At 45.3% G+C, this 10,449-nt stretch overlaps 1 pseudogene; it reads left to right on the forward strand.

The window, feature by feature from the left end:
- Window positions 1-627: 627 nt before the first annotated feature.
- Window positions 628-1,295, forward strand: LOC144250933 (E3 ubiquitin-protein ligase RNF152-like; annotated as a pseudogene).
- Window positions 1,296-10,449: the final 9,154 nt, after the last annotated feature.

The raw sequence follows: 10,449 nt of genomic DNA on the forward strand, positions 1-10,449 counted from the left end.
GAGAGGTCCTTTCTCATTTTTGTCTAGAACTTCAATAGTTTACTAGGAAGCTAGGAGCATGCTTTTGAAATTAATCATCTAATCATCTAAATAATTGAAGGCTAATAACAGAGTTAGGAAATTTACCAATTGAAACTAATTTTTAGAAAATATAGCTTGCTATCTTTTTTGAGATTAGTTTTGGCAGACAAATGTTAATGGGTAAAAAAAAAAATCACTCACTGTACATAATTAAAATATTTGGCTGGCGGCGGTGTCCGACCGGGGATGCGGAGGGCGGCCGGGCAGGTGGGGCGCCGCCGGAAGGGCCGGGCGGAGAGCTGGGCTGCAGGCGCCGCCGCCGCGCTGCCCGCGCCGCCCCGCAGCCCGCCGCGGGAGGAGCGGGCGGCTGCCGGCCCGCGGCGCGCGTCTGGCTGAGCCAGGCGGGCGCGCCGGGACCACCCAGCGATGGTGCCGCCGCCTGTGTAGCGCGCGCCCGATTGCGCTGCAGAGAAAGAAATGAACACGCCCACGAATGCTAGATGCCTGTGAGCTCCCTCGGCGGCACTGAAAAGGCAGAGTGGAGGCCTCTGAGTACCGGCTCCTTGCCCTGGGTCTTGGCGCTGCCCCTGCTGCTCGCGGTCCACCATGGAGACGCTGTCCCAGGATTCGCTGCTGGAATGTCAGATCTGCTTCAACTACTACAGCCCCCGGCGGAGGCCTAAGCTGCTGGATTGCAAACACACCTGCTGTTCGGTGTGCCTGCAGCAGATGAGGACGAGCCAGAAGGACGTGAGGTCCCCCTGGTGCCTCGGCATCACCAAGCTGCCCCCCTGGCTTCTCCGTGTCGCAGCTGCCCTATGACCCCGAGGTCCTGGCCGTCATCGCCATTCAGCACACCTCCGAGCACTCTCCGGTCTTCATCAAACTTCCTAGCAATGGGTGCTACATGCTACCCTTGCCCATCTCCAAGGAGGGCACACTGCTGCCAGGAGACATGGGCTGCCGCCTGCTCCCCGGGAGCCAGCAGAAGTCCGTCACCGTGGTGACCATCCCTGCGGAACAGCAGCCTGCAAGGCGGGGCTCCGCAGGAGGCGGTGGCCGAGGAGCTGGACAGGCGGGGCGTGGTGAAAAGCTCCACCTGGTCGGGCGTGTGCACTGTCATCTTGGTGGCCTGTGTCTTCGTCTTCCTCCTGGGCATCGTGCTCCACAACATGTCTTGCATTTCTAAGCGCTTCACTGTGATATCCTGTGGCTGAGGCGGGGTGCAGGGAAGGCTCTTGTGGGTGCCAACTTAGGGGTTGAGTAGGTGTTGGTGACGGGATCCCAGCGAGATGATGGGGGGCGACACTGACCATTTGGTGCTGAGCGCTGGCCTCTGGGTTGCCACTTGATTCACCTGAAGACAGATGCCAAGGGAGGAAGGTGACGGTCTCTACAAGATGCCAGGTGAATTGTTCTGAGTGTGGATGGCAACGGCTTTGAAGATGATTGCATGCATCCTCATAATCATGAACTAAATGGGCTGTGACTTATGAGTTTTCAAGATCATGTTATGAGATAGACATACTCTACTCAGACCTTAAAGCCTACATGTGCATACCATGTGATCTCTAAATGCGGTAGATGAAAATAAAGATGCTGTGTATACAAGTAGAATTAAACCTTGAATCCATGTAAAAAATAATTCAGTGAAGACATACACTGCAGGCTTCTTTGCTTTTTTTTTTTAATGGAACCCAGTCTTCATTTAGTTGCTAAGAATTTTTTTATAGATATATATATTTTGAATGGAACCCCAAATCAAAATAAGTGAAATGGACAGTCGTGTTTTTGTTTTTTTTTGTTTTTTTTTTTTTTTGAGAAAATATTTGAACAAGTGTCTCCCGTGTGTTGTGTTTTGTCAGGTACTTTCATTTTTCTTCACTGGTGATTAGAGCTTGCTACGTGTTTATTAAGCTGGAAGCCCGACAGGGAAGCAATAAACCAAGAAATAAGGAGAAATGCCTAATCCCGCAGGAAACCCGTATGCCAGTTTTTCTCAAGCCATCTCACAAAATAAGAATTTAAAATGTAAATATTGTGTACTTATGTGTATATGTGTGTGTGATTTGATTTACCTCAGGTTTTTGAGTCTTTTCAGAAGAACCCCAGGATTAAGACCTCGTGGGCATGAAGAAGTCAAGTATCTGAAACGGTGGACACCTCGATCCTGCCAATGAGACGTCCCCTATGCGACACCCCAGTACTCACCCCTCTGCTCTGTGTTTAAGTCCTGTATTTTTTAAGGCACAAATGGAGAGTAACGAAAGTTTGACTTTTCTCCTAGTTCTGGAGTATTATAAAAGCCACACTTGTTGTTAGCAATGGCAAAACTGATGGGCATTTCAAAAGGCCGTCCACAATTATTTTTTTTGAAAGATGCTGTTCCTTGAGCATTAGACCTTTTTGAATTCCAGTTTCCTCTTGTTGGTGTAAGCAAGAAAATCTTCTGTATTTCAAAATATGTTTTCATTGAGAGAAATGGCAAGGAAGACTTACTATTCACATTCCTAATGTAAGTGTTTTTAAATGTGTAATGGTTTATAAATGTTCATAAAGAAAGAAAAAAATAAAATAAAATAAAATATTTGGGGAAAATGGCTGCAAATAGGACCTATAAAATGTTATATTTTAAATGCAACTTAATCCTATGGCTTTGCTTGTTTGTTGAATGTTCTTTAGATTGAGATACTGTTTATACAATGCTGTTTTAAAGTATTAATTTACTGTGTGATATATTTGATTATCTTAATTCTTATGTCTAATCAATATTCCTTGTTATTCTAGAAAAAGTAGATGAAACTGAAAAGAATGACAATTACAAGCAAGTAAAAATTATAGGAAACATTTTTGCACTGAAATCCACTTCAAAGCTCCTATACCTTGGGAAATGAAAGGAATGGGGGTTCTTAGTATATATTTGTGAAACTAGTTAATTTGGACTTCTCAGATTCTCATGAGAAATTCTAAAGTAAGAATTGAGGTAACACTTTGTACTACCTAAAATAATACTTAAGACAGTGATTGGAAACTACAACTACGACTTGTTGTTGTTTTACTCATGTCTGAAAGTTTTCTATATATTTTGTCATTTTATAATAGCATTAGTCATTGAAGTACCTTAGTTATTTATTTTTTCCCCTGTAGTTAATAGATTGGTCTAAAAAGTACATAGATATGTATATGAAAAAAATATCATTCACTGCTGGAAAGTAATCTATAAAGACTTTCTGCTGTTTCTCAACTAGTGAAGAGAAACCAGTTTGCTGTTTAATTCTCTAAGATGCTAGATATGCATTAACTGAGGAGAAGGAGTGATGTAGAGTGGAAATGCTAACTTGCTGGGTTACTGAAAGACAAATAAACATAATGTCTCTTTTGACTCAGTTTCCACATATGAAAAGCCATTTCAGTTTTCTGCATTACTACTAACTGCCATTAAGGCCACTTGTGGACCCAGGCTGATAGACAGCAACCCACATTTCAAGGTGACCATACAAGAAGGAAAGAAATAACTTGGATGTATCCCCTCTGGCAGCTGAGAGGTGTTGATGCCCTCAACTACCCTCACATGAATGGCTGTGGAAGCCACTTGCAGGGAGGATACAATGTATGATCCAGTGAGCCCCAGAGGGAGGAGAATCAGGGGAATGTGGTCCCCTTTCCCAGAGACCAGAGACAGTAGAGTGCAGCAGAGAAGAGCTCAGTGACTCAGAGGAAACCATGGGAAGGAGAAAGGGATGTGGGATGTCCTCTTGACTGGCCATGTGGCCTGAGGTTGTGACAAGGGCTGTTTCTCTTTCTGGGGTTCCTAATAGGATCCTGGGATCTTGTCTATTCAGATGCTTCAATGAGTTCCCGTTCTGGGATCTGTTATGGAGAACAGGACTCAGTCTCTGCCTCCCTGAGTCTGCATGGGGCAGGAGTATGCTCCAGGCCTGTGTGTGATCCCTGGGCTCAAGCTGGGCTTTGCAGGCGAAGGGAGAGTGAGGCAAGTGTGCAAGGGCAGGAGAGGATGCAACAGATTGTTTAAAATTAGGATTTCTGAGATGCAACATGGTCTGGAATCAAGATTTTAGGCAACTGAGTGTGCTCCCTTCAGTTGGGCTGATGAAGAAAACATCACAGCATGGCTACACAGACTTGGCTTCTCAGTTCTGGAGGCCAAGGCCTGGTTGCCTGGTCATAGTCTCTCTTCTTGGCATGTCTTCTAAAAGCCTTCCTGGAGATGCAGGCAGAGAGTGCTGGTCTCCTCATAAGGCCACTAATCATGACTCAGGGCCTCTGATCCTACCCATCCACTATAGCTGGGGAAGAGAAAACCAACCCAGGAGAAGGCATTGCCAGTAAGGCACAGGAGCTTGGCCAGCCCTCAGGGGGTGATCATGGTCAGTGCACTCTGAAGGAGCAAGCGCTCATGGGCATTTGTGCCATAACTGTGGTGATTAAATGGCAGAACCCACAATGGGCCCAAATGAGTGGGACAGGGCATGAGAAGACAAGGGGAAACACAGCCTAATATGTTCCTTGTGCTCATGGGGAGGACGTGCATGCGGGCTGACCCATGAACTGAGAGTCCTAGTCACAGGCACAGGTCCTCGGGGGACTGAGCACCTGACATGAGCTAGAGCAAGTCTGGACCAATTCTGTACCCGGGCAGGTGTGAGCTTCACACCCACCCCCAAAACAATTTTAATTGTTTTGACTTTGAATAAATATTACCTTCATAACACACCATAACTGGTGACTCCTGCACAGCCAGGCTTTTAGAAGAGCTTTTATTGTTTTATCAAAGCAAAATCATACAAGGCTCTTGGTGGCCTCTCTGAACTTAAAAAGTACATGCTGCAATCCAAGATTTAGATGATGGTGCCGCCACCTTCTGTGGCATGGGCATGAAGCAGGGGCACTGTCCATGAGTGTGCTGGCATCCAAGATACCCTGATAGGTCATGGCAGGTTGTGGGCTACAGTTACACAGTCAAACATCCTGTGAGAGAAAGCGGCAGCATTTCTGTTATGAAAACCCCATAAGCACTGTAAAGGCGATGGCTGTTACTTAAATAGTTTCAACTGTGCCTTGTGGTGAAGCCAGCACATTCTTGGGGCTGATGATGCCCATCTGTTGAAAAAGGAGGTTTCTTCCCCACAGCCAAGACCTGAGCGGTGACCCTTCTGGTTTCTATAATGGGACAGGCAAATCCCCATCCAGGGCACCCCCCACATGTCTGACCGGGTGCCTGGTGAACAGCTGACCCACTTCTCTTTGGCTTTGTGGAATGATGGTAACCTTTATGTCTCTGCATTATACTTTCCCTGACTATCAATATGAACAAATGATTTGATACTTTCTGCTTCTAAATACAAAGGCAGCCAATAATTGGAGCAGGTGTGTGTGTGTGTGTGTGTGTGTGTGTGTGTGTGTGTGTTTGTGTGTGTGTGTGTGTGTAGATTCTCTGTCTTCTCGGTATCAATAGCTATGATTTTACCAGGAGCCCAGATGGATTATGGTTAATGCCTTTGAGAAAGATTTTGTTGTTTTAAATTCAATAAAGTTTTCCTACTCTGCTTTTATTCTGTTGTTTGCTTCACTGAATCCAGTCTAGAATGTCTGTTTCTTTCCAGCAAAACACAGCTATTTTAGAAAGAAATATGCTTTAGATAATAGATTTTCCTAGTAAATACCAGACCAGGTACATTGTATTTTTTTCACAACCCAAGTACTTTGTTATGGTAGTGCACAGCACAATGAAATTATATTTTGCAGACTTCAAAGTGAAGCTTGCAGAATAGGAAACCGAAACCTGCCCTGTGAAATAAGACAGACACAGTGGTGCATTTAGCCAGTGTCAAGACAAATGGTCACACATGACATCTGGCCATTGAAGGAGCAGGGGACATGGCCCAGGCCACCTGGAGGCATGCTTAGCAGTGTGGTCTTCGCTCCTGCTGTCCTACCCTGCTTCCTGCCCTGGCCTCCTGGGGCAAACCTGAGTGAAATCCATCTGCATGTGATGTGGCATTCCTGTGTGGGTTGAGGGGAGCATGTCTTCACCGTCCTGAGGTCTTCCCTTGCCAGGGAAGGATCCTGACCCACTCTCCACAGGGAGAAAGCCCAGGACAGAGATGGAGCAGGCATCTTACCACAGCATCCTCAGCACTGGTCACTGTGCATCCTACCCACCATGGGCCTGCCACTTGGAAAGCCCAGCTCAGTTTACATCCCTTCCTATGGCCATGCTCCCCAGGTTCGTGGTGCTTTGCTGAGAAGCCTTCCCACCAGATGATGTGCAAGTAAGTGTCCACTGCCAGTGAGCCTGAGAACCTCCTCTGCAAAATTATCCCTGGCTCTTCTTTTTCTCTTTAGGAGTTAGCATAGCACTTGGAAAATCAAACTGTGTCATGAACAAGCAGTAAGGAATGTCTTGAACATTCTAGAATGTACACTCCAAAGTGTGATTCTGAGTGTTTGTGTCCTGGTATCATGGATCTGAGCTATGAAAAGGACCAACAACTTCCACCTGTGGGGATAATAGGGGAATGATGCAGTGCTGAGGGCAGGATTCCCAGGGGTTCACAACTCTCCACTCTGCAATTTATTGCTAAGACTGGAAATTATAAGAAAATCTATAGACATTGGGAAAAACATTGTAAAAACTACCAACCATTCTGAATTTAACTGCAAGGAATATGTTATTAAGGTAGCAAGCAACAGAATATTGTAAATAATTCTTAAATGTTGATAGAGATAACACGTGCTGCCTTGTGAATAAACAAGAGCAATCAGAGTGTGTGGAGTGGCTACTGTAATGGAGAACTCTGTCTTGCAACTAATTTTCACATTCACTGTTTAAAGGGTCATTTGGAAAGTAATTGTTCTTCTTCTTATGTGCTCACTAGCTCACATTTAGAAATATTTCTCTTAAAATATTTCTCTCCTAGTTATACTATTAGAATTGTTCTCTGTATGTGGAGCTATGTATGTGCACATGTATATTTAAATTATGTAAATTCTTTAGTTTATGAAAAAAGAAAGAAAGAAATGCAAGCTTAACATTTGTGCAAACAATTATTTCCTTTTCTGAACACTAAGAACAGAAATTGCAAGGTGAGGTTACTTCTACCCAGAGATGAATACGTGATATTTTCCTAGCAGAAGTGCTTTATTCCTTGCACTGGACGTTCTGAAGCTGTAGGAGGGATATCAATACGCTTTCTGGGTCTGCTGCACAGAGATCCAGAGGGGTCTCCAGTGGAGGCTTTGAGGAGGTTCATGACCCAGGAAAGGGTGGTATGGGCACCAGGTGGCCTCCAGGGTGCCTTCCCTCACTCTCTCGCCAGCACCAACCTTGTTGCAGTCATACTGAATCCTGATCTGGTTGAAGATGAAACCCTTGGGTGTGTAGACCTGGGTCACTTGCTACAGTGTGGACCCAAGGCTGAAGGCCCCTGTGCTGGAGTGCTCAGCTCCCTAGGATATCATACCAGGGCATGGAATGGCTTGCTAAGCCCCAGGGGGAAATAGACAGAGGATGGTGTGCCAGGGATAATCCAGCTCCTTCCCCATCCCCAGTGGAAGTGAGATGAGTGCTAGTGCTACTTTAGCTCTGGGGTTCAGATTGGAGAGACACTGAGAACTCCTGAACCCTTCACTCCACGGCTTCCCAGAAAGCCTTGATGCTCTGGGAACAACAAATGCAAGAAGATTTTATAGCAATTGAGATATTCCCAGTGGGATTGGGCTGACAATACTTTGGGATTCTGCCCCACTGGGGATCAGGAACCCCAACCATTGGATTGTATGCATATCCATCTCTTTTCTTACTTCCTAGTTCTTTAAAAACAAGGAACACTAGAATAAACAAAGGAAGAGCCTTCTTCTGATCCCATGCGGAAATGGACAGAATATATGGAGCCAGACTGAGGCCTGACCCCCGCCTGGGCCTCCTACCCATGTCGGACCATGGCTGAGCCACATACAGGGAATGAGGCCATGGGCCAGAACACGGACATGTGAGGATGAGCCTGCTTCTGCTGCCACCCCACCTTCCCAGCCTAGGATTTTCTGCCACTCCTTAATAAATATATCTCAACACTCCACGGGCAGCAGTTGGCTGGCCATGATCACACACTCCATATCAATCCTTACTTATTCAATCCTAGTTTTACTAAAACCATTTGGGTAAATCCCATGTACTGTGAGAAATTATTAAGGTTAATTTTCTTTAATTTGAGAAGCTCAACAAAGCTAAATCAAAGATACTAAAACAGTTAGTATCCTGACAGTCATACATTAGTGTCAAGCCTGGCCCTAAGGCAGATGTTGGCCTATGGGATGTGACAGTCTTGTGAGGGCTCTGACCTGTCAGGATTCATACAGTGATGGGTTCACATGGTAATGATTTTGGGGAACTTTGTGATATAAGTAAATTCTCTCAATGTCCCCTGGCCACTTGGATGTTAGTGCTTTGCACCCTGATGTTCTGCCTTATCAAGGACCCAGACACAATAAAGTCACATGACCACAGACAAAAAACAAAGTAAACCTTTTGTCCTTTTAACTTGTTTCTCTCAGGTGTTTTGTCATGGCAACTGAAAAATGTGAATCAACAGAATATCCCTTCATCTAAAGAACTAGAAATTTTATTTTTAAACTTTACATTGTTTTCTAGTCACAGAACCATTTTCTTTGGAAGATGTCACACTTAATAACACAAGCAACAAGCAACACAAATGTGTTATATAGACTAGTAATATGGTAGTTTGGGCTCAGAAGTGATATATATATATATATATATATATATATATATATATATATATATATATATATATATATATATATATATACACACACACACACACACACTTATTTATTTTTTGTAATGTTGTTATTTTTTCCATCATATCATTGAAGAAAATGTATCTTGGAATTGTGGTAAGTGCTCATCTAGGTTAATGTCCAGGCAGCAGATGGGCTGGCATGTTCAGGGCCGGTGAGCACAGCTGTTTGTATCCTTCTCTCCTTGTGGTCTGACCCCAGGAAACCAGGGAAGAAAACCAGACCTCAGTGCCAGGAAGGAAATGGTGTGCTGCTGCTTACTTCTGGAGAACCCCCACCAACAGACCAGTGTAAGCCTTTGAGTATCTCTAATTGACAGAGGGCTGCTGGGACATGTAGGCTGTGCTAAGAAGTATAAGGGAAGAATTTTGAAATCAAATAGAATTTGTAGTAATTTAATTGAATATGCTCTGAGACATGCTTCTCTAATGTGGGAGCAGTGTATCTGCTGTGCCCAGGAGCGCATGGGCTTAGAGGCCATGTGTGCAGCCTGTAGTGTGGAGTTAGCTTTCAGAACATGCAAGATGTCAGAGCAGGACATGCAGGTCCTCCAGAGCCTAGACTCCAGGCTCTGCAGACTGCATCCAAGCCCTTCCAGCTTGTGGTGTATCATAAATATGCTTCAGGCCAATTGTTATTTTTTAGTCAAAGGGAAAACTGAAAGCTCTCCAAGTGGACTCAGGCACATGACAGGGTGTGTGATGGTGCATATGTATCTGTTGTCTTTGGGTGTGTTTCTGGGAGGAATGCATATAAGGCATGCCACCCCCCGCTGTGGCACTTGTCAGGGTAACCATGTGAACCCTTGTGAAACGGTGCTTGTGTGTCCTGGTGAGCACATCATGGTGCCTGACATGTGAATGGACTTGGGGGTTTAGGGCCATGATGCCAGGGAGGTTTCTCCTGTGCTGTGCTGTGAACCACAGAGCAGTTCAGTGCTGGCCTAGGCACCTGTAGGGCCTGTGGTCTCCTCTCCAGGAACTCCTAGTGCCAGACCTTCTCTACCACTGAACCACACCTTCTCAGAAAATCCCCTCCAACATCACTACCTTCCATAGCTCCCACATTTTCCATTATGCTCCAAAAGCATTAATTAATTCTGGAGAACATGAGATGCCAAGGTTAGCACTCAAGAGCCCCTTCCCTGGGAGCCCCATGTTGACATCTTCCACTCTTTTTCAGAGTTGTGTTGCTGGGCTGAGTGTGTGCTCCAGTTTTCCTACCATTCCTGGCCTTGACCCTTGCTTCAGGAGGAGCTGATGGTGATGGTGTTTTGCTCTCCATGTCTCTGTCCCTTCCTGATGATGGTCATGCCCCCAGCAGCACTGTACAGCATATGATGCCCTACTGGAGTTTACAGGAACATTACCATGCTCATGGATGTTTGGTGTGCACTAGCTCTGAAGCCTCAGACCTTCCTCTGTCCCTCTCCATACCTTGAAAACATTTAACTTCACTGTTTCCTAACTATTGCCCCTGGCACTCAGGGTAAGGGAATATCATCACTAAGATGGGACCATGGAAGAGAAATCAATGTCAGAGGGAAGGCCTGGAGTCAGGCAGAGCTGGCCTGCCCTAGATATTGCTAAC

This window comes from Urocitellus parryii, chromosome Y (genome assembly GCF_045843805.1).
Source record: "Urocitellus parryii isolate mUroPar1 chromosome Y, mUroPar1.hap1, whole genome shotgun sequence".
NCBI lineage: Eukaryota > Metazoa > Chordata > Mammalia > Rodentia > Sciuridae > Urocitellus > Urocitellus parryii.